This window comes from Cryptotermes secundus, unplaced genomic scaffold (genome assembly GCF_002891405.2).
Source record: "Cryptotermes secundus unplaced genomic scaffold, Csec_1.0 scaffold511, whole genome shotgun sequence".
Taxonomy (NCBI): Eukaryota; Metazoa; Arthropoda; class Insecta; order Blattodea; family Kalotermitidae; genus Cryptotermes; species Cryptotermes secundus.
The window spans coordinates 1780622-1806343 of NW_019727101.1; the positions used below are offsets into that span (position 1 = coordinate 1780622).

Below are 25722 nucleotides of genomic sequence, written 5' to 3' on the forward strand. Positions count from 1 at the left end.
GCGGTAGGCCTGTACACACAAAGAAACACTAGGCAGTCAAGCGGGCGGGAGCACAACCAAGACACGTCCGTTCAGCTCGAGCAATAATAATAATACTGATAATAATAATAATAAACGGTTCTTAGGTAGATGCTCATCCTCGTAATTTTCAGTTATCTACAGTTGAACTCTATTAACCGAGATTGGTTCTTAAGCTGCATATCTGAAATAAGAAAGGCCACAATTTTTTATCGTTTTTATTTTATTAGAATTTTAAGTTGCATGATGATGATAATGATGATCTTGTTGTGCGAAAGGCATTGAATGTCGCATCTGGAAGTCATTACGTTGGAACCGAAGGCTCTGATTGCTAAATTACTCGGATCTGTGGCTTTGCTCTTTTCTCAAGGAGCGTTATTACGATATATTACAATTAACGAATCGATGTGTGTGTTGAGACTACACAGAATAGCGACCCAAGGCTCCGACAAACTTCCTCCCACTCCTTAGCCTGTTGGACATTACTCCAAAAGGACAGAGTTCTGCTGTAATCTTGCGTACAGATATTTAAGAATCCGTCGGTTAGTTTGTGACACTGTACCGACACTGAGGTTCCGAATACACATTGACCACTGTCTTCAGGTTCGGGCACAGGTCACGGGGACTGGATCCTTGGCTGTCATCAGGTGTCAGAAACCAAATTTTACTGTTCAGATGGGCTCAGTTTTCTATACAGACACAAGCCCTTTCAGATGCAGAGAGAGACCCGCGCCATTTCAGATTCATTAACAAGAAGTTCTTGGAAGAACTAACAGCTTACTTTCCTTTCACTTCTTATTTGACACAACACGGACCTCATGAAAGACACCACGTCCAACAGTTCTTCTATTATTGCTTGTGTATTCTTTGCCGCTTGCCGTTGCCTAGCAAAAATAAGGGGAATAGTCAGACAGACAATAAGGTGGTCTCGTAGGCTTTCTTTTTTTTCGGTTTTTCCAAAATGAATATAGGCAAAAACTGAGGAAATACAGAAATAAATTTACAAATATTTTGTTATATTTAAATGTTTATATTTGGGGATAATGCAAAAAGTATAAATTTGATGCCCTGACCGAATTACCCTCCCGCTCCCCCGCCCTGGTGATGGACCTTGTACAGATACACGGAATTGCTTGAATGACTGAGATACAAACAGTAACAAGGGAGAGATACTTTGACATAAATTGTGGGCGTAGGTAGAAGGCTCTTGAATCGTTTTGGAGGAGCTCGTGTGTAATCTTGACGGAAAGACAGGCTATCTGGACTGAATTATATCGTGATATTCTTCAGCCTCTCCAGTATATGGCAGGATATGACTTCTGTTATTCCATTATCACTTATTTTTGTAAAAGTTCACTTTTATTATCTTATCCTACGTCGGGATATGGTCCAGCTACTGAGAACGTCAGTAACTCAAAAGAAGGTCGGTTTCGATCACTGTAATCCTTTTGCAGTGATAATATCCTGAATAATCCCATAGAAAGAATCTTTTACAATCTGTACGTAACTATCTTTATGGTATACATTCTGTTTTTATCACTATATGGCCATCAACACAATCTCCAAATAAATAAAACAATTGTATTGTTTCTTATCCTCTATTCTCTGTATTTTTCGATCCAGCTGGACTACCATCAGGTAGTTTTCATGAGGGATCTCTTGTTGTTAGATTATGTCTTAATATGGATCCTTATTAGTAATTTTGTTGATGTAAATATCGCTAAAAGTCTCGTGTACGTCTCGCCGTGTTACTGAATTGATTTGTAGTTTTAGTCTAAAAGGTTAAAACTTTAAAATATTTTATTAAAATCTCTATAAAACTGTTAAAATTATCTGTAAATTAATTATTAATTAAAACACACTGGAGTAATCTTTAAAATATTTTAATTCTATAATGACGAAAAGACTCCCGAATGTGGTCAAGCTAGGCCGAATCATATAAGACAGTGTAAAGATTCAAGTAATTAAAAATTTATTAAACTGACAGGAGCTTAAATTTCGTTGTAAGAAATTGATATTTATACAGTACCAACTTTCACAGCTGATTGGTTAAGATGCGAGGGTATTTGTGTCAGTGAATTAATTTTGGTTGCAGAAATATTTGTTACTTAAAGATTACATTTTATTCCTCGTCTCTTGGTGCCGGGATATTCCTTCCCACATAATTACACATACTAATTCCTCTATTTTCGCGCAAGAATATTCTACCGTGTAGAGTCGTGTGTTATCTACTATCATTTGGCGCGGGAATATATTTACCCTTGAGAATTACACACGTGTTTGGGAACGTGGATATTCCTGCATTAGAGAATTAGACATTATCTCCAGTCTTTGGGTACGGGAATATTTCTACCGCAGATAATTGTACGTTTTATCTCCTGGAGCTGCGAGCAAACATATTTCTAATCCAGATATTTTTTTATTACGAGTGGGGTGGGACTAAGTCCCTTGTACTGCGGCCAGTTCTGGATTATTTTATCAGCCCCAGATGATAGGTGAGGGTGATTGTGAAGCAATTGGTGGAATGAAGATTGAAAGGGGAAACCGAAGTACTCGGAGAAAACCTGCCTCAGTGCCACTTTGTCCACCACAAATCCCGCTTGATCAGACCCGGGATCGAACCCGGGCCGCCGCGGTTGGAAGCCAGCGACTAACCGCTTGAGCTCTGGCGCGGCTCTCTAACCCAGGTAACTGTGCATAGCATCTCCGTGTTTGGGCGCTCGAATATTTATACCCTAGAATACTGCCCAGGCTATCTTCTCCTTTGTGGCCGATAATGTTGCTGTAGTTGAGAATTATACAAATTATGCACAGTGTTTGATTTCGGGAATATCTTTAACATAGAAAATATTATGTAATATGAGTATTACTACTTTCTCCCTTCGTCTTTGCGTGAATATTTCTCTCTCTGAGGGAATTAAACATATCGTCATTACGTTTGTGTCTTTGCATGTGGAAATATTTCTCCTCTAGAAAGTTACATCTAATATATTTTGGCTCAGGGATGGTTCTGTAATAGAGAATTACACATTAGCTCAAGATTTTCAGTGAAGGAATATTTCCACCCTGGAAAGTTACGCATCATGTCATGTGTTCTGGCTTGGCAATATTTATACTCCAGAGAACTACAAGCAATATCCCCTGTTATCTATGAATATTCCTACCCCACCTCAAAAGAATAACTATATTATTTATATCTTTTCCACTTCGTTTACTTAAATATTTCAACCAGACAAGTTATTATGTACACCATATTTACTTCAGTAAGCATTTAAGTAAATATACAGCCAGGGAAATTACATAGACTATATTAATTTTATCTTATTTTGTTTATCAGCGGGAACGTTTGGATATATAATAATTTATTATCTTTATCTTCCTCTCTTTGAGAGTGAGAATATTTCTACCGCAACAAATTAATTACCTTACATTATCTTTATTTTTCCTTTGGAATTTGCAGTGTATACTACTATATACATCTGTATCATGTCACAGACATGCTGTAAAAAGAATTGAAGTCTATACCAACTAGCAATTTTGTCACATACTGTATATTTTGTTCTACATTAAAGATCATTTTACAATGAAGATGGAGGCAGTATACCAGGTTGCACGTTTTAACAACCAAGAGGGTTACAATATGAACTGTTCATGTTCTAACCCAGATTTTACAGTCGTATATCTTAGTATTTATATAACACTATACAAAATCAAATACCTCACTTCATATCAATATATTTATATTGTCGATAAATTTTTCCTCCTTTCTTGAGACCAATTAAGTGATTCTAATAGTCGCACAAGTAGTTGATAAATATATGTTGAGGGAACACACTGCCAGAAATTATCGTGGTTAAATTAAGCTGAGTCACAATAAAAATCCGAATTATTCTTAAGTCTTTAACACAAGAATGTATCTGAAACAATGTTCTCGAAATGAATTTCAGCACGGCTGAGTAGGGTTTAGAAGGGAGTTCTAATGACGGGATCTACTTCGACGATGAGGTTATCCCGATGAAGAGCTAGGTGTAATTGGAGCAAAGAAAAACTAGACGAAGACACAACTTCTACCTCTCTGTAGGAGTAATCAAGGCAAAGTGCTTCACTAGAAAAAAAAAGTTTCCAGAAGGGAAATAAGTTCTTATTAATGCAAATTGTATCCCAGCAACTCAATGTAGAAGAGACAGCGTGTGTAGTAATTCGATTTACTTGTTAATTCCGTCAAATTGGAAAAGTTTTATAAAATGAAGAGCCTGCTTATTAGGAAGTTTCTGCTGATCATGTCATTGACAGGTTCATAACTTAGTTTTTTTTTCTTTTTCTTTGGCACTACAGCCCCAGTGGGCCTAGGCCTACCTCCATGAACTTCTCCATTCACTTCGGTTTTTCTAGATCTTACACTTTCGGTAGGACTCCTTGGGCGGGTGATCAGCTCGTCGCAAGGCATCTACCTGTACACAAACACAGAAAAACGCACACATAAACTAAACATCCATATCCTTAGTGGGATTCGAACCCACGATCCCGGTTTCCAAATGAGCGAAGACAGTACATGCCTTAGACCGCTCGGCTACCGTGACCGGCGAAATATGCCTTTACCACGGTTATTTTGAGTCGTTGCAATCCTTAATACACAACTGAGTAAGAAGTTTAATAAAGTATGAGATGTTTAATAGGAAATTATAAAAGTCCGACTTGAAATGTTTCGGCCGATATTAACCATCATCAGAATGAGCAGATAACACTATAAAGAAATAATATCTAAAAGTTTGTAGAAAAATATTATGCTTCGAGACATTATCCATTTTCTTGTTTTATCTGAAATCCTTCCTGTTTATTTTCCAAAACACAACGTTTCGGAGACCGAATTCTGTCTCCGTCTTCAGGTAAAATCTACTCAGTTGGACCCAATCAATAGAGATAATTACTATCTCCGGATTGGGCCTAACTGAGTAGGTTTTACCTGAAGCAGGAGACAGAACCCAGTCTCCGAAACGTTGTGTTTTGAAAAATAAACAGATGGACAGTGTCCAAAAACATAATATATAAAGAAATGCTTTACATACATACATTCTTATGTGTTTGAACATAAGTTTTCATAAAGGGGTTTCTAGCAGCACTGCTTATTAAGCTTTAGCACAGATCATATCGTCTATATTGCGAAATTTGTTGTAGCCACTGCCGTGGCCCATTTCTATATCGGAGTATTATGTTGCGAAGGGGAAATATTTTGTATGAATTGTAATGTAATCAATATAAGCATACTGCTCTGGTTAAGAATTTGAAAGTTGTTTCTTCCATAACTTCCATTCATGTTTATGCTTGGTGCTTTAGTGCACGAATTATCTTGGATATTTTATGTTAATGGTAGCACTTGGTTTCATAAGCAACACATTTGAAGATAACCGGCACAGTTCCTAAGTAATATGAGTAGCCTATGTTTAAGGCTAATTGGATTGGTCATGTTTTACGCAGAAACTGCCTTCTAAAAGAAGCTATCGAAGGAAAGATAGATGGGCGGATAGAAGTGACAAGAAGACGAGGAAGAAGACGTAAGAAGATGCTGGATGACCTTGGGGACAGAAGAGGATACTGTCATTTGAAGGAGAAAGCTCTAGATCGCATTAAGTGGAGGAATTGTTTTGAAAGAGACTGTGGACCTGTCGTCTTGACATATTACTGATGATGATGATGATGATGATGTTTAAAATAGAAATATATCTATTCCCACACCTAATAAAATGACGCAATATTATTCTAAGTTATGTAATTAAAAAAATTGAACTTCGGAAAAACAATATCAGTTTCACTAAAGAGAAAATTGCTTTTTAATATGCTGTATTTGAAGATTAAACGGCGAATAAATATGACAAATTGACGCTGATGTTAGAATTGCAAGGGGTGCCTGAAACGCAGTTTTTTACTCAACATTCACGAAGCCGAGCACCTTGATATGATAATTAATTTACGTATCATTCGACACATTACACAAGAAGAATTTACATAAGTATATTTAGATTTCAAAGAACACGTACTCTTCCGACGTACGGTGCATTTGCATTGGTCACTAAATATAACTTCACTAATCACATAGATTTTCATAACAGATCATTTCGAAAGGATTGTGGCCCCCGCGTTCGCCGGATTTTCACCAGCAGATTTTTTTCCTTTGTGGGCACCTCAAAGGAATTGTATATAAGAACAATCCTTATACACTAAATGACCTCAAGAGGAACATTACGAGGATTAACAACATCAGTTTACAGGTGCTCCACAAAGTGGCCTCAAACATGGTAAAAAGAGCTCGCGCATTCATTGCTGAACAGGGAAGCCATTTCGAGCATATGTTGTAAAGACATGATTTGGTTTTGCATTTCTAAGATGTGAGGTTATAAACATTAATAGTAAGTGCTGTTTGTCTTGTAGTTTTGTGCATTAAACCAGCAACATATAATTACTTAGTGTGACGTGCGTGACTTCTCGATCTCCCTGTATTTTATGTGGAGATTTTAGGTCTCACAGCTGTGAGATATCGGGAGTTTACTTTTCTAGATGTTGACACTGAAAATTACTTAACATAGGCTAAGGAGGCAGAGTTAAAAATTCTTGAAATACATTATTAATTTATTTTATATGCGGAAGTCTGGGTTAAATTTGAGATTTAACATTCTCATTGTGATCAAATTTGGAATTTGATATTCTGTATAGTCTGGTGGGTAGTAATGAATTTGTGTACGAACTGACTACATCCATATTTACTCCTGGCCTGAGACGTAGGCACCATGTAATCCATAAGAGCAAAACTAACCTGTCTGTTCATATCCGTATATCACACTATAAATACGAATGTTCCAAGAAAATTAATTGAAGCTTTTCTTTTTTTCGGCAGACTCCTTCATTGTCACTACAAGAAGTACTGCTAAGGCAGTCGAGCACCTGGTGACTTCTCTCGTTCAAAGCGGACGGATAGAAACCCAAACATTGAACCTCCACTAAGTATGGAAATGTTGATCTTGTTGAAATTCACGTTCTTGGATCTGCGTTACGTAATTTCGCAATGGTAAATTTAATCTTTATTTTATTGTTGTGTTATTTTACTTATTTCTTATTATTTGAACCCACTTAACACAAATAATCTAAAAAAAAGACATAAACTTCTACATTACAAATGTTAAAAGTAATGGACATCTTTGATGTAGAGGTTATACAAATATATGCAATATGTTTCTGTAGGAAGTGATTTAATATCTTTCTTTCTTTACTTCCGGATTTAACTGCTCATTTTATTTATCAGTTTACTTATTTTTGTTTCCTTTTCCTATTGTTTATTTCTTCACTATAAATATATTAGTACATAACACGAATTAAGATATCTCCAAATGACAGAGGAAACCGAATCCCTAGTGTAGGCCTAAAGTAAAATGAAATTATCTCAAAGAAACACAGTTTAGAATGTCGAGAACTCCGTTAATTAAAACAATGCATGGCATCCTATATAGGCTATATAAAACCATCACTCATAGGCAACACGCCGCTTTTGATACTCACATTTATTTACTTACTATACTCAAAACGATTGTTAACATCACTGGACGTATTGCATTCGATTACTAGCTGATACTGATCTGTGGTTTCAACGTTGGTACTATACGCATGTACTTGCAGGAGTAAAGTAATTAAGAATATACTGAACATTGCTTTATTCAGTTGAAAAACTTTCATTTTATGCTTTTTCTTATTTCACAGTTTGAAGCATGAATTTAGTAGAATTTATTTTAATTAAGTTCCTGCCTGGCAGTAGGTACACTTTATCTCGGATACAAGTGTCACGTTTTTAATGCGCTTTAAGAAAATTATCACTATTTAACTTGAGAACTATGAGGAACAAAATATATTATGTTGGCAATATTGAGATATGTTTAATATTAAACCTGGTTGTGCAAATAGCAACTACTCACATTCAAAAGGCATGAATTGATATTTCAAAGCAAAATTTTTGGAATCTGCTCAATGTCTTTCACTGCAAATAGCCTACCAGTATTTAATTGCTTCTGCTAATTTGAAATATAAGAGGTGCTGGACCGAAATATCCTGTTATGTGAAAGGGCTAATGAATTCCTGAACAAATGTTTTATTTCATAATCATTATCATATTTATCATCTTATACTTTCCTTCTTCCTGTGCTATGAGAAGTTTTTTGCAGGCCATTTTTTGGTTCGTGTGTTTCTGAATTGATACTCTCATCAGCTCACGTTGATTCTTTGTCACATATTCTTTTGGAATTATGAATGGAAAATTCTATTTGATCGCATTTACATGGTGCCTCTATGCAGAGTGATACATTTCTTCTCTTACCTCTTATGTTTGTTGTTTGCATCTAATCTCTCTTTTCTTTATTATGTAGCCGGTTTCAGAAAGCAGCTAACTGTAATGGCATAAATAAATCACGCTTACTATCTATGTAGAATAGTTCATTATAACTTAACACTTCAAGGACATAGACTAAGTTCAGGTAGAATATTGTGCACTCTTTATACATCATCATCAGTAATCTGTCAGACGACAGGTCCACAGTCTCTTCCAAAACAGTTCCTCCACTTAATGCGATCTAGAGCTTTCTCCTTCAAATGACAGTATCCTCTTCTGTCTCCAAGGTCATCCAGCATCTTCTTACGTCTTCTTCCTCGTCTTCTTGTCACTTCTATCCGCCCCTCTATCTTTCCTTCGATAACTTCTTTTAGAAGGCAGTTACCGCCTAAAACATGACCAATTCAATTAGCCTTCTGTTTTCTTATTTCGTGTAGGATATTCCTCTGCTCACTGACTCTAATTAACACTTCTTCATTTCTCACATAATCGGTCCAACTGATCTTCTCCATCCTTCTCCAACACCACATTTCGAAACTATCCAGATGTTTCTGATCTACTGCCCCAAGTGTCCATGTTTCAGCCCTATACAGAGCTATGCTCCAGATGTAGCATTTCACTAGTTTCTTCCTCAAATTTAAGTCCAATTTGCTGGTAAAAAGATTCTTCTTCTTGCTAAATGCAGCTTTTGCCATGGCAATCCTGGATTTAATTTCACTAGTACACCTTCCATCATCTGTTAACAAGCTACCCAAATATTTAAAATATTTCACATTCTCCAGTTGTTTTTGGTCTATCTTTATTGTGACTGGGGTTGGTTGTCTCAAAATTTTCATTACTTTTGTTTTTTCCACCTTCATTTCCATGCCATAGCACCTTCCAATTTCCATTAGTCTATCAATCATGCCCTGTAGCACAGTTTCTTCCTTAGCCATTAACACAAGGTCATCTGCATATTTCACAGTTTGAATAATTTTCCCTCCTAATCTGAAGTCTCCGCGCCCATCCAGAGCTTCCTTGGTAAGGCATTCGCTGTACAAGTTGAACAGAATTGGTGATAAACAGCATCCTTGTCGAACTCCTCTTCCAATACTCTTTATACATAAGATGAGAATTGTTTTTAGAAGACGCAGTCAGGTGGGATCTTCAGGGTTGCTCCTATCAGCAAGTTCCGCCGGCCCAAAACATATAAGTTAACTTCATTGAACGGTTTTACTGTAACTTCCTGTATATTGAAGCGGAGTAAAATAACTATGGAGTTCTATTCGGACATACACGTATTTTCTATATAGTTGCTGAGAGTGTCGTTTAAATTAATGACTAAGTAAATATTGCATGCCGAGGTAATTATGTAATATCGCTAATAAACTTATTTAGCCTTTAGTATAAATTTAATCTGGGATTTAACCAGTTAGTTTTTATTGGGGAGATAAAATTTGATAGATAGAAATATTCAGACACTAATAAATACGTAGAGAACAGAAGATATAGGCATATGCTATTTAACATATACACATAAACTTTTTCGCAGTAGGCGGATATGAATTTGTTGTATACTAAGGGGTGTGTGTTTTACAAATTTTAACCATAAACCTACTCATATTGTCTTGTGGGTTATGGTATCATGTAGTCTGAACTTTTTTGATCAAATATGCTGCTCTTATATTCATGGTGTACTTCTAAGGAAATGATGACTGCATGGTCCTTCGAAGGATTTGTGATTACTTATCAGGCTAGGTGTGGTCGGAAAATCAGAACGCGGCATTTAAATTTTATCACTGTGAAGTGTCCAAATATAATGAAATTTAATGTCTATATCCTGTTGTGTATTAGTGTAATAACAATTGTTTATAATTGCCAGCATAATAAACCTCTCACATAATATATATAAACTATATAGTGATTATTATTAAATAAGTACCGCTACATATTTCAGTTACTTAAATCATCTTCGCCTGTCCTTCGCTGGCTCGGAAGCCGGGATCGTGGGTTCGAATCCCACTCAGGGCATGGATGTTTGTGTGCGTTTTTCTGTGTTTGTCTACAGGTAGAGGCCTTGCGACGAGCTGATCACTCGCCCAAGGAGTCCTACCGTATGTGTAAGATCTAGAAAAACCGAAGTGCACGGAGTTCATGGAGGTAGGCCTAGGCCCACTGAGGCTGTAGTGCCAAGGGGGAAAAAATCATCTTCAGCCGGTCATAATTTACAAAAAGTCCAAATTTAAAAAAAGGTAACTTTATTAAACTGACCCAAATTTTATAATGTTTTTATTAACATGACATTTGTTGTTAATATTATTTCAATTAAAATTGAAGTTTAGAGATTACAAAAACTGTTCTATATGTTAAAATTTCTATATCCCCGATATATGCCCTTATAGGTATATTGCTTCCATCTGAAAATCCTGTATTGTTGTGTTGTGTCTCAGTATGCGATAATATTATGCACAGCGACGTGTTACGAGGGATGAGTGTTCCATTATTTTATCTTGACCTTTCTGGTGTTTATCTTCTTTTCATTTTCTGGGATGTAATATTTATATCTGAAGATGGAATTTTGTATATTTTGTGTCGTACAATGCAGTGTAGTGTATTGTATAATTTATGTCACAATTTTTTAATTTGTAATAATGATATTCTTGTAATTACACATTATTTTTGTTCGCAGCAACCCAACAGAAATTCTCATATCACAATATTTTTCTTCCACATAATATACAAGTATCATAACAATAACCACTAACGACTGGGAAAAGAACTGATGAAATTTATACAATATAATCTGATTAACACCAAATCACCAAAATACCTATAATACAGTCTAAATTGCCTATTGCTTAATTACATGAATCACACCGTCCCACATCAATCCATTACACAATCTGAATTTTACACCACACTTAGAAACAATAAATATAATACAGTACAATAATTTGCATTTAGAAAAATCCATTATAAACCAGATGATCAAAATTAAGTAAACACAAGAAACCTCGTGATAAAATAACGGAGCACATAACGATTGTAGACCCGTCCCCCAACGAACTAGTGTTGACAACATTGCAAGATGAGACCCAACTCAACAATATGGAACATCTGTTGGGAGCAATATACAAACAAGTGCATACGTAGGCTGTACAGAAATTGCAATATATAAAATGCATTAATTTTAAAATTAAATATGTAGTTATATAACACTGAAACCAGTTTCTTATGAATAATGACTTTATAAAATTGAATACAACTACCGAACAATTTTAATTGGATTTAATATTTTTGAAATTACAGATTTTATTTGTAAATTATGACCACCTGAAAATGATCTAAGGAATTGAAACTTTTGTGATACTTAGTAGTAATATAGAATTATTGTTACATGTTTATATATTGTATTATTGATTTGTTGTGTAGGCGGCTACAGAAGAAAATGTTCAATTATACAGACAAAGGAAAGTGAAGAAGAAACCATATTCTAAAATTTGAAGTGGTCTTAAAAAAATTATGTGTGTGTTATGGTAGTACTGATTGATTCTCAGCTATGATTAACACAGATGATTATGCATAATTCTTAAGTTGGGCGGTGAATATGACAAAATTTCATGGATTTTTTACTTCTACCGAAAATTATACATAATGTCCAAAGGCAGCTGGCGTACATAAAGAATAAGCCATATCTTATATCATAATATTTTATTTTTTCTTTAAAAGTAAATTCCTTTCTTTTCTAAATGCTTTTATCATGTTATATGCATCTTAATAGCGTGCCATACAAAATTGTGTAGAATCGATAAATATATAAATATGCAGTGACACAACATATATCTTCTCATTCGTGTCTGAAAGTTTTGTTACATATCGACACATAAAAATATGCCGCCTTCAGATATTTAAATATATGCGTTGTTATTAGTATATTTTATATTTTATGAAAACAATTTTAACTGACAATTATTTTTCATTTTCTCAGTTAACTTTTTAATTAATTTATTATATCAATGAACAGCTGATGCAAAGTGATGCGTGAAAGTGATGAGTAACATGAAGTTTATAGGGGCTGACCACTTTTAGAAATTTCACCAGTGATTTTGTACAATCGCCGGATGTTATTTATAATAACGGCCGGGTTTGTTTCTGCATAATATATACACATTTAATATGAACTGCCTGAAAATCTGTGTAATATAACACAGCAGAGACTTATATACCAACACTGAGTCTGCAACTAAGTACTTAAGGCCCGGCTGTACGTGTAGCGCTGACGCTGTGTCTGTCGTGTGGGTACCGAGAGATGTGGTCGCGAATCATCGGAACTCACATTAACAAGGATATTGACTACAAAGGAGACATATCGTAATATATATTATTCTTTATTCCTGATCAATAGTCACAGGCTTAAAAATGCTTAGATATTTAGATCTGAATATTAAAGTTCATGCAAGACAAGACGGGAATAAATAAGCCTAACTCACAACTTTAGTAGAGATAAAATTATCGTAGGACATTAATTTACATTATATATATATATATGTGTGTGTTTCCAGTCCAGTAGATTTGAAACATTGTCTGATATTTCTCTTTTGATTATCTTCATGCTTAAAATAATTATATGAACATTTTTAGTAATTTTAATAGTTTTAGGAAAATTTTTAGGATTTATATTTTCTTACAGGGGCAATATTAAATAATAATTTTCAATTCATATCTTTCATCAAGTTCAGTGTCATATATTGCTAGGGCATTATTTGAAATACATGAGAGAGTTGTACCCTGCAACGTCAAGGAATTAATTTATACCTACAGTTTTGAAATGTCTAACTTAACAGATGTTTATATTGGCGAATAATAAAATTAATTAATTTTATATAATTATTATATTTTACATAAAATAAACAGTTTCTGCCTTGAAATTAATTCATATAAATAAATTATTAAATTATTTAATTTCGGCATATTTCTTACATAAGTTTTAAATGATTAAAATATTTTTGTTATATCATTAATACTATGTAATATATCTTTCACATGTGTTAATGAATTATACTGAAATATTATTAGCTACATTAAAAGTCTATTGGTCCATGTCCCCCTAATCCAAGAACATCTTATCTTAATCTTCACTGATTATGAGACAATATGAAAAATTTAATATACACGCTTAAAATTTTAGTATCTTTAAGAATTTATTTGTAAAATAGTTGTGTTTAAAATTTACTTAGCCACTACAAATTGAGATAAAATGTAAAATGCATACTATGAATTGCTTTTCATTTCTGGGATGTTTGCCCAATTTAAATAAGGACTTCGGAAAATTTAAGATTTAAGAAAAAATATGTTACGCATAAAATATATGTAATTTTCTCTACTATACCTGGTTGAAATATATATATCACCTATAATTATACAGGATATTCAATCAAGGAGGAAATATCGGAACACCATTGACTGGGCCCAATATTCTTTACAGATTGCTGCTGTAACTGTAACTGTAACTCTAACTGCCGCGTTTATCAAGGCTAATGACTCATTCTGCTATCAGCAGTTACAACAGGAATCTGTGAGGAATGCTGGGCATGGTCGGCGATATTGCGAAGTTTCCTCCTCAACTGAACGCACTGTATGGCTATTTAGGCTTGAGATATCTGTAGAAACGCGTGAACGCCCTCGCGTAAACTCTTTGTTATTGGTACCCGACCGTAACGATAATCTGGATAGGTCGTGAGAAAATATTCTGAGTTTCTAGAGTTCTTGAATGCGAAGAGGCAAAATAATATGCTAACGCAGTCTCACCAACTTTCTTTTTGAACGATTCAAAATAAATTTGAATGAAAATATTCCATTTTCAATAGCTTCAAGCCACAGACGATGCTAAAAAATTCAAAGAAATATTTATATTTTATGAATGAAGAATATTATTTCCAAAATATAGATCGATCTTATATACAAAACATATAAAATTACCTATAGTTATTTATGGGTGTGCAAGTTGGTATCTCAAATTTATAGTTTAACACATATTGAGAGCGTTTGAGAATAGGGTGTTGAGGGAAATCAGACCAAAGTGTGATTGAGGAATAGAAGGCTGGAAGTAATTACGTAATAAGGAGCTTCATAATTTCTAGTCTTTGCTGAATATTTTTTATGATCACACAAAGAAGGATGAGTGGAGAATAATACATAGTATTTATGGAAGAGAAATACATACAAAATTTCGGTAAGAAACTTGAAAGGAACTTATCATTAGGAAGACCTGATCGGTGTTTTGAGAAAATTAAAAAAAAATTGTTGAAGAAATAGAATGGAAAATTGTGGTTTGGATTATTCTGGCTGAGTTTGGGACCCAGAGCCAGACTGCTGTGATCATAGCAATGAATTTTCAGCTTCCGTAAAATGCTGGGGATTTTTTGAGCTGCTGAGCAACTATTATATTCTTATGAATAACTCATGGCCATGGAGTTAGTTTATTAGATGATTAATGGAGGGTTGGTTAGTTAGTTAGTTAGTTAGTTAGCTAGTTATATCCTAGATATTTCGAATCGTTTTGATCTTATTAGTCCGAAGAAATTTTGGCTATATTTCGGTTCCGATATGTAAATACATTTTCCTCGTTTTTGATTTGCCAACCAAAGCAGCACCAATTCTCCAATTGGAGAAGAAAACTGGATGCATGTATTATGTTGTAAATCACTGTTAAATAATTTGATATCACGTTCTGGTTTGTTGCAGTCAGCGTTAGTAAGGGAATTGTAGGCAACAGAAAAATGTTCGTGTTCTGTTCTGACTAGGCTGACGTAGAATAGTAAGAAACTTTCTCATGAAGAAAGGGAGAAAGCATTGGTCGTGTCAGGCCCAACCACTTCATAGCTTTTGAAAATTAATAATCAGCAGTGCTGATGGAAGTATAGTCTGAATCAAGAAAGAAACGCCAGAGATTTGAATAAAATCTATACCCCAAATTCATAGTTGAAAGTCAGCATACTAGTTTCTTTCTTTTTTCCGGAGAAATATTTATCATATATTTTACCAGCATTAAACATTTTCTTGTTAACAGTACACCATTTTTGTAAAAATATAATAACTGACTCCAGTAGAAGAAAAAGAAGTAATAATAATTAAATATAATTCTTAGTTATTTACATGCAAACTTAAAAAGAATAATAACAAAGATGATAGGAACAACAGCAAAACATTAATTCAATTCAGTTCAATTCGTGTTTATTTATGTGCCAGCTTAACAGCACAGTGGCCAATTACAAAGTTAGCACGAGCACATAGAAATATACAAAAATTAAAGAGCAAAATAAAAATATGACAGTCTATACAATATCGATAAATTAGTAACAATTCCAAGAAAAGAAAACAAAAAAATAAAATAATTTAGCCTTAACAGGCGAGAAAAATAAAATAAGTACATTAATAATAATAATTCAATTTCAATTCAATTCAGTTCTTTATTATTTATGTGCTAAGTCAACAGCCGCAAAGCCAATTACAGACTTAGCACAGTGTAGATGAAAGTAATTACATTATGGACAAACACTACATAAAGTAGTAATAATAATACATAATGCTTATTTATTTACGTGCAAACTTTAAGAACAGTAATAACAACGACCATAGTAAGAACAGCAAAATGTGAGGAACAAGAACCCGCAGTCCGGAACCCTTAACAAGATTAAAGAAAGTATTATTCTTGAGTGGGGGTTCCCTTTCGGCCTCTGAATTTTAGAATTTTTCCTGTCTTGTGTTCGGTACTGCACATTAGACACATTGGCAATTATCGTGAATATCTGGATGTTGTGTCCGTATCCGGCGACCTGAGGACGCACAATGTCCTGATGCAACTGAAAGCAACATGGGCTATAGTTACAGATTTAGGAGAGCTTGCATTCCTGTTTCTTATTCGAGAAACCCCGGATTTAAATCTTGGTCCCTTGTACCGCCTGTGACGACTGAGGTTTTTCATTTTCTCACCAGTCCGTCAGTCCAGAAAAGTTATGGAGAAGTATCTCAACTTAGACCACAAGCCCTTCCTTCGATTTCATTCTCAATACCTCCTCACAATAATCCCATATTCGATTCTCTAAAATGTGAGTTACTGAAATCTTCGTTAAATATAATACAGGAAAATAAATATGTATTTGACGAAAAATATACTTTAAATTATATCATAGGATATACAGAGTGACTCTAAATGTATTATCGGCGTTTCCGCTTATGGGCCACTGAAACCTCGACAGTAATTTAGAATTGCTCAGTGCAATGGAGAGTCGGCATAACTCAGTTCATATAGACTATTTACGAGTTGGACCACCGGGAATCGATTCCCGGCAAAGGCAAGTTACTTTCTCTACTCCACATCGTGAAAACCGGCTCTGGAATTCACACTGCCTCTTATCCTAATGGGTACAGTGGGCTCTTTCCCCAAGGGTAAAACTGCCGTGACGTGAAGGTGACAACTCACCTCCTTCTAGTGCCGAGGTCAAGAATGTTGGAGCTGTATCTCTACACACTTAATTATTTAGCCTGAGAGACAAATTTACCTATGTACCGTAGCCTATATAATTTTTATGTAGATGTTTTTTCTGCTTATTCATTTCGGTAGGCCACGTGTAACTCAAAATATTTGTATAGGGATTGTGACATTGATACATAATATCCCGTCTTGCTGCCTAAGTTACATAAAGGGAGTTGAAGTGACCTGCTCCTTCAGATTCAATTATGGGCCATGTACGACTTCCCTGAGCCGTCGCTGAAGAGAAACTGGTCACCCCATTGAGAGACCTCACCGATCCCCAAACGGGACATTGCATTTCTTTAGGACGTTGGCTGTGCTTGACCCGACGTTTATTTACAAAGGATGCATAATCTGTCACAGATATTACAGCTTGCTGGATACGGGACCTGTGTAGAATATATCCCCTTAGTAATTTCTTGAACCCTTACACAAAGTACACGAGAACAGCTCGTGGCTGGCTCGTGTGGGTTGCTGCTGAAGAGGGTTCATCCGTAACCCGGTCCTAGCAAGACGGTCACTCTTTTAACACGGTCATCCTGGCTATTCATTGAACGTGTTCTGAACTCTGTGAAGTCTAGAACTCCTTCAGAAAATTTTCAACCGAGGAAATTTTTACATAAAATAGACGTTCATTGCTAGACACCGACTCGGTAAATATATTCCCGCGGCAACGAATACCCAAGCAACAATCTAATAACTTCCGTTGCTATGAAACGACGCTTTAAACACGCCTTATCAACAATAGATAGGTGTGTTTTCTGCGTCGTCCTTGTACAGTGGTTATAAAGAAGATTTTATTGGGAAGTATTGAGTCTAATTTCGAGACGCCAGCTGCCACGTTATGACTTGAGAGCAGAGGAATTGAACTGAGTTGGCAGTTGCAGAATAATGGCAAGAAATGAATTAGTTTGTGAAAAAAGATTTAATATCTGATGTGAAGTGTCAGTGTTATAAATCCGTTTCCAGGATACGATTTCTGTTAGGTCAGCGAAACTAGAATTTATATATCTGAAACCAAAGATTCTCCAGATAGGCGGAGAAATTTGGAATCTTGTCCCTGTAAGTTATTAATCTACCGAGAGGATTAATGTATTCCTAGGACTAAATGTTATAAAACTTGGTGACTGTAATTACGAGGAAGAAAGTTTTAGATGTAATTACGTCATTTCCTGCCTCCTTTTATCACACACTTCTACACTTCATGTTGCATAACGATACATGTGCTGCTAGATTTATGACTGAGGTCGTGACCGCGCTACCAATAATGAATGTATGCTGGCTTCCTCTTCGCACAGCATTCCAACTTGTCACAAGACACCAAGTGACTCTTTCTTCATAAATTTGTTGTGTGGTGGTTAGAATCAATAAAAGTCTGCTCTAATGAGGAATTCTGTACAGTTTACTTATTGCAAATTTCTTGACCATGTACATGTCGCCAGTCATTTAATCATCCTTTAAATTATTTTACAATGAGATTCGTGAATCGTGGAGTAACTTGTTAATATATCATTCCTCAAAAATAATATTTTCCTTTTCTTAAGTTCAGGGTTTTATTTTTCTTTTTGTAATTTCCATCCACGCTTTTATTGCGAGTATTGAGATTATGTACCGTCTGGTTGCAATATGAGAGATCAAGAGCGAATTGGAGAGGATTTGAAATGAATTGGTCGCGATAAAATCAAGATACTATCCGAGAATTTTCCTAGAATGGCTGAAGAAAACCACAAGGATCCTCAATCATGACAGTAGATGTTTTGGTAGAGATTAGAACCAAACCCTCCTGAACAAAATTCTGGAGTGATAATTCTAGGTCAGCCTGTTCGATAAGTGCAGGTTGTAAGCCCTATTTCAACAAAGTTAATTTGATCAAATTTAGAGCCATTCTTCTAACTAACCGCAAGAATAACATTCATGAAATTTGACACAAGTATAGGTGAGATTTTCCTGTATGTATGGCGGCTTTAGAGACATTTTCTTGTAAATATATTTGTAATGAAACAGCATATTATTATTATTTTTTAAGAAATTTTAACAAAGACAGTTCCGTATAAATGATTTTTAAGAGAATTCCTGAGCCAAATTTCATAATTATGGAGACTGGTTGCTCAGAAAATTGTATCTAAATCTGATGAAACTAATTTTTTGTAGAAATGGTTTCCAGCCACTCCTTAGGTATTTATCCAATTTTATTGAATTGTATATGTANTATTAAAATGTATATGTATAGAATAGAGCCGCTTCCTTGGCCTCCACGTTCACCTAATCTCAATTTCTCAATTTCTTTCATTTTTGTCACTGTAAAACGAAAAATGCACCGCTCAAAATGTATGTAGATACAATAGATAAATTGAAGATTGCTGAAAACTGCAACCACAATTACCACGGGAAATTCAGAAGGAAATTGACAAGAGATATATTGCAAATTGGACGTAGGTTATGTCGTGCTACATTTAGAAATTTGTTGAAACAGCATTTTAGGACGCTTCTCCTGAAAATAAAATTCCTGGACTATTTTCCCAAGTCACAGGTTGTTTGTTGTTGGTTGTGTCCAGTCGCATTCAGTAAACATACAAACTTGAAGCGCCTTCATATTTTTATGAAAATCCTTTTTGGACTTCACCTGTTCGAAGGAGGTAATTTGAATAATAATCAGCACTAAAATAGACTAAATAATAATTATTTACAAATAACCAAAAAGTAAATAAAATTATTAAGTGTTATAACATTGTCACGCCAGTCACAGTAGCCGCGCGATCAGATGCATGAACTGGCTTCCTTCGCTCGGACGCTGGGATCGTTCGTTCGAATCCCGCTTAAGGCGTGGATGTTTGGTGTGTGTATGTGTTTATTCTGTGTTTGTGTTGTCCTGTGTTTCAGTAGAGGCCTTGCGACGAGTGAATCACTCGTCCAAGGAGTTCTACCATATGTGAAAATTGATTATGGAACTGAATAAGAGGCCAGGGCCCTGACTGGGCTGGTGGAGCCATTGAAAGAAAAATAACACTCTCACTTTCAAATATTTATTTCATTTATTTCATAAATATTTCATATTTAGCCCTGTGAGAGCCTCAAATCCGACAAACCTACTCAAACTGGTTAATTCGCGGATTTCTTCTTGTCTTCTACCCCGAAAATGGAGGCAATACGAGTATGTTCCTCCGAAACGTCGGTTTACACAATTTCTATACGGCGCCACATTCCAGAAGACGACTTTCTTTATAGTCACCGTCGTGAAGACCTCAAATCTTACAATATTTACTGAGTTTGCGACCAACTTTCATTTTTAAGATTTGAGGCTTTCACGGCGGTGACTATGAAGAAAGCAGTCTTCTGGGATTTGGCACCATGTATATGTGGTGTTAANCTCCTAGTACTGATAAATTATTTTGTAGTATTATTCATTTACATTTTATTGGTTAGTTAAGTATGTACTCACAGATGTCATCTACTTGTAGAAATAACGTCTTGTCGGGTAAATTCATTTTCCTTCGTGATAATGGAATTAGTGAAAATTTTTAGATACAGATCCTAATAAAGGTGTAGTTAGATTTAGCCTTATAATTCCTTCGATGTTTCGATTCCTCACATGAATATTGTTGCGGACAATCATCTGCATCATCCTCCTCATCAGCTTCCTCTTGCGTTCTTTCTTCTGCTTGACATACATAATCATATTTTGTCTCCATTTTTATCTCAGTTCCCCTTAGGACAAATCCACTTATTTTACGTGCTGAATCTTCAGTTGGATTTCTTCTCTGTTCATTCTTAAAATGTTCCAATCCATTCATATTCTTTTATTGATGAATTTATCTTCTGATATATTTTTCTTGAAATATTATGTAACATTTTATTTCTCATTTTCTGTCACCTGGTTTTTCCTACTANCTGCTGTTTATTGATATGCATCTGCCCAATCCCATACCTTCCTGAAACCGGATCTCATGTCCAAGCCGTAACTGAGAATAGAGTTCGATTAGCGGGTATTTCANGCTGCTGTTTTCTGATATGCATCTGCCCAATCCCTTACCCTCCTGTATTTCATACAGCGGGAACCGGGTTTCGAACCCAACATTGAAACTCGTTTTGCGTGTACATGAAGAATATTCTTATATGTCCAGATATTAGAGTTCAGTGACCTATTACCTGATCTTGTTTCCAGGTTCAAGGACGTCTTGTCGAAATGCCCGTCAGGATGGTAATGGCCCTGGCGCATGGTAACAGAGGACTCTGCCGGGCGTGTAGCACGGGGATTCCCGCTAACATATTCCCACGTTAGTAAACACAATTCCTTTAAACTGTTAAGACATAGCGGTAACTATGTTTACCATTACTTTAACATTAGTGAAACATTGCACTTTACGCAAACGCTGCGTTCATATGCTTCATATGATTCTTGGAATAAATTATTATTTCTCTGCAGGGCGCATTCCGAATTACGTAATGGAGAAACAGGAAGGACATTAAGAAGTTGGAATTGATTTTTAAATATTGTTTATATTAATTCTGCGGTTTAAGGGAATGTACCTTGCCGCTTTCAGCACAAAGTCTCTTTGTTGATATAGTGAGAGTTGCTAAGGATAACTGTAGTGGGAAATATCTGAGTTTGAAGAAAGAATATATATATATGTAAATTCTATCTCTCTATGACTCTATAGCCCTTTGTTGAAACTTGGCCGCTTCTCACTTTCTTGAACTTTTACGCAGTCGGTAGGATTCCTTGGACGGGGGATCAGCCCGTCGCAAGGCCGTTACTTGCGCACACAGGACAGCACAAACACAGAATAAACTCACATCCATGCCTAACGGGATTCAAACCCACGATCCCAGTGTTTGAGAGAGCGGACATCGCTCGGCCACCGTGATCGGTACACCCATAAATTAGAAACATAAATTTTCAACGACTCTTGTAAAGCTAATGTCTAAGTAGATCTATAAATTAAAGAAAAAATCTTAATCGTATTATCTTTTTGGACACAAAGAAGAAGAAATCTTCTTTCTAATTAAACATGTTACCATGTCTGGATTCCGGATGGAAAATGTTCCTGTTCTGAGTTTAGATGAGTTTAGATTAGTTTAGGGGCGAAACTGGGACCAATTATTAATATTTACGTTTCAAGCCACTTTTTTCTTCACTTGTGCCTACTTCACAATCGGCCTTTGACTTGTGAGCTGGCACATAATTAAATAAGAATAAAATTGAATAAATCTACTACACAGGTATTGGGCACAACGACTTTGTNGACTTACATATCGCTAAATTAAGATAAGCAAAAATGAATTATTTTTTTCAAATTCTATTGACACTTGCTTCTCATGTGCTATATAGAAATCAGAAAATCCTTAAATGCTCTATAGACCCTTTCATAATGACTTTGCACCACAAAGTAGGCTCATGGCAACATTGTTGTGTTGAACGCAAATTTCTTTCTTCCTTCGATTTATATTAATTTCTTCTAGTCCTGCCATATCCTGATTTGGGAATATCGACTTTATTCCATTTGTCTTAAACAACTGTGGAAATATTTTCACATCCTTACTGGAAATTTCGTATGGGAAACCTAGTGAATGAATAAAAATATTTTTGGGAAATCTCTTTTTATTATGGCGAATTCCCTCTCCCCTGTTCCCTGCAATTCATAGCGCTCAGATAATACTGGAATTTCTTGTCTATAGACACAAAATATCTGCACACCAAATTCAAAATGAACTCAGCAATCACGTAAAACAATGTTCCAGTTATTTGGCATTTTCATGCATTCAAATTTCCTACTAAGAATCCCGAATGTTTCTCATTAAGAACAGCGACTATGGGGGTCAAAAATATACATATAAATGCTATTTTCTGTAGGCAGTATGGGAACACTTAAAAAACTCTGAAAGAACAAAGAGTAAAATTTTGTTTTGGTTCTTTTCCGAAATGAGAACACGTCTTTTTGTTCTTAATTTAACACTCAGTACATTATTCCACCAAATTATATGAATATAAATGCATATTATTATCGTTAAATAATTATAGGTACCTTAGTAAAGAAAACTTTGGGAAAAGGTGCATTTATGTGTTCTCTTCGACATGTTTGATTGCCTGTCCGCGTGTAGTAACTTCAGTAAAGTGAGAGAATTTTTATGGAAGTTGATAATTATTATTATTTATTTTGGAGTTTTTACAAAAATTTCATCAACACAGTCCAATGGAATTAGAAATCGAAGCATTTTTGCGGAGGTGATTTGTTTCTGAAGGAATTTTGAACGTAAATAGCCTATATTTACCGAATCAAAAGTATTTCCAGCAGAGTTGTAGAGAAAAATACACCATTCTTTTAAATCTCGGGATTTTTGGATAACTTAACGAAGTGAGCTAAAGTCCAGAATTATTATTTTATATATATACTCCAAGGTGATGAAAACATAGCCTGATGTGTATGTGAAGATTCCAAATGGTTCCTGAAGTTCTAGGATATAATTGTACGGAAAATGCAGTATCAAATTAAGTGCGGATTAAGGAACGCACATCTGAAACCTGAATAGAACTCAACTGGGTTTATATAACGAGCCTGATATTATATACCTCATGACTAGAACATCATTAACATATTGTAACAGCATTAAAGTAAAAGTAAAGGTATTCCTGTAGCAGGCCGTGGAGGCCCATAAGGTTGTGAGATGTTGAGATTCTCACATTTTCTAGACAATTGGCCCTTACATGGCGGTAAGTTTGTCAGCCTTACGCGCCGGCCGCCCTTTACCCCCAAGAAGATGCCAAGAATATTCCTGGTACTCATTTCTGTTAGAGGCTGAGTCGGCCCGAGTGTAACATTGCGACTGGAAGGATTAGGTAAATTGGAAAAAAATCCAATGGCCTCATCGGGATTAGATCCCGCGACCTTCCGACTTGTAGCATAGTGCCACAACCAACTACGCTACCGCGTGCCCACTTGTTTAATGTTGCAACATTAGAAATATAAATACCATACATAAAACTATTACTTAATGATCAATGTTTTGTGGAATATGAGAATTATTCATTTACAAATCTCAACCAGAAGAAAGCAATTGGAAACGATTTTTTTTAAATTTAAATCTCTACAAAAAAAAACTAAAATTTATATGGTTATTTTCATATGATGGAAAAGAAAGTACCTGCTAAAATTCTTCAGTGTTTTGAAAGTGATTGTGATGCCACGGAATAGATCAGATCAAAGATATACCACAGTCAAAAAATTACATGACAAGCACAATTGGAAATATTTCTGTGCTGCCGTCATATCAAGGCTATTGCTATATAAAATTTGGGAGTATTTTAAAAGAATATATTTTTAGAAGGTCAAAGGAACGTTTACAAATTTACCAGTAGGTAGCACGCAGTAGCGTAGTTGGTTGAGGCACTGTGATAAAAGCCGGAAGGTCACGGGATCGAATCCCGATGAGGTGGATATTTCAATTTATCTAATCCTTCCAGCCGCACTTTGACCCAGGTGTCGACTCAGCCTCTAACATAAATTAGTACCAGGAATATTCTTGGGGGTTAAGAGCGACGGGCACGTAAGGCTGTGAGCCGATTGTCTAGAAAGTGTGGGAGCCTCAACATAGGACTATAGAGAAGAGAACACATAGAGAACTATGAACTAATCAGAATTAGGAAATTAAAATATATTCTATAACTAAAGCATGATAATGAAAATTGTAATTGCATCCAAAAATTCTGCTGCGGTTTTGCCCCACGTCGCTTTAACAGCCGTGACAACCGTACATATTGGCAAGCGTACTGGAAAAAAATTTCGTGCTGTGTGTTTACTCGTAGTTCTGCCGCAGTAAAGGAAAAGTAGAGAGGGAAAGCACTTTTTCAATAAGTTAGGTAATATGTGCATATAAGGCGTTTTTTAACAAAATTATAATTATATGGGTAACAGGACTAATAATTGGATCTAGCCATAACATTGAAGTTTTTATTCAAAATGTGTAGAAATAAATATTTTATTTCGTGAGACTTTTATTCGTGTTTAAGTCTTCCAAGATTCACTTCACTCCAGAATGTGACGAATATAATTCAATTCAATTCTTTATTATTAATGTGCCGAGTCAACAGCCGCAAGGCCAATTACAGACACAGCACAGTGCAGATGAATGTAATTACATTATAGACAAACTTATTAAAAGTCAAATACAAATTACGGGTAAGTACTCGGAAGAAATAATAATGAATAAAAGTAAACAAACAAACAAATAACTGATAATTATAACAGTAATAATAATTTCATTATCATTAAACTAAGTGTTATTAAGAAGAATTAAGGAGAAAACTATTTTTTTCTTTTTATGTACCGAGTCATCAGTATCAGAGCGTGACTGCTGGTAATATTATTATTATCTCTACTACTACTACTACTACTACTACTACTACTACTGTTGCTACTGCTACTACTACCACCGCCAATATCACTAATAATTTTAAAAAAGAACTTCGTGTCTTTAGTCCACAAGCGAACTATAGAAACAGAGCGAAGTAAGTCGGCGAAGTAAGTACCACCTTTAGCGGATAGATGGTGTCGTGTGGTTAGTGCAACGAATCCCCACGGCCATTAATTTCAGTTTTCTAAACCGGAGCCGCTACTTTTCCATTCATGTAGCTCCTCACGAGGCTGAGTGGACCCCGTTCCAGACTCACTACTTCTCAGAAAATCCAGTAGCGTCGGGAATCCAACCCGACACTGTCACTATTAATAACACCAATAATAATAATAATAATAATAATAATAATAATAATAATAATAATAATAATAATTCAATTCAATTCTTTATTATTTATGTGCTGAATCAAGAGCCG

At 35.3% G+C, this 25722-nt stretch overlaps 1 protein-coding gene across 2 annotated transcripts in view; it reads left to right on the forward strand.

The window, feature by feature from the left end:
- LOC111864420 overlaps positions 1-25722 on the forward strand; it is a 724828-nt gene that overhangs the window by 307292 nt on the left and 391814 nt on the right. Inside the window, exons 4-5 of one of the 2 annotated variants that reach the window (XR_004513022.1) lie at positions 6908-7078; positions 21061-21172. The exons of the other annotated variant lie outside the window; for it this stretch is intronic. The gene's annotated coding sequence lies outside the window, so the exon portion shown is untranslated. The remainder of the gene's footprint in view (positions 1-6907; positions 7079-21060; positions 21173-25722) is intronic. 2 annotated transcript variants of the gene reach the window in all.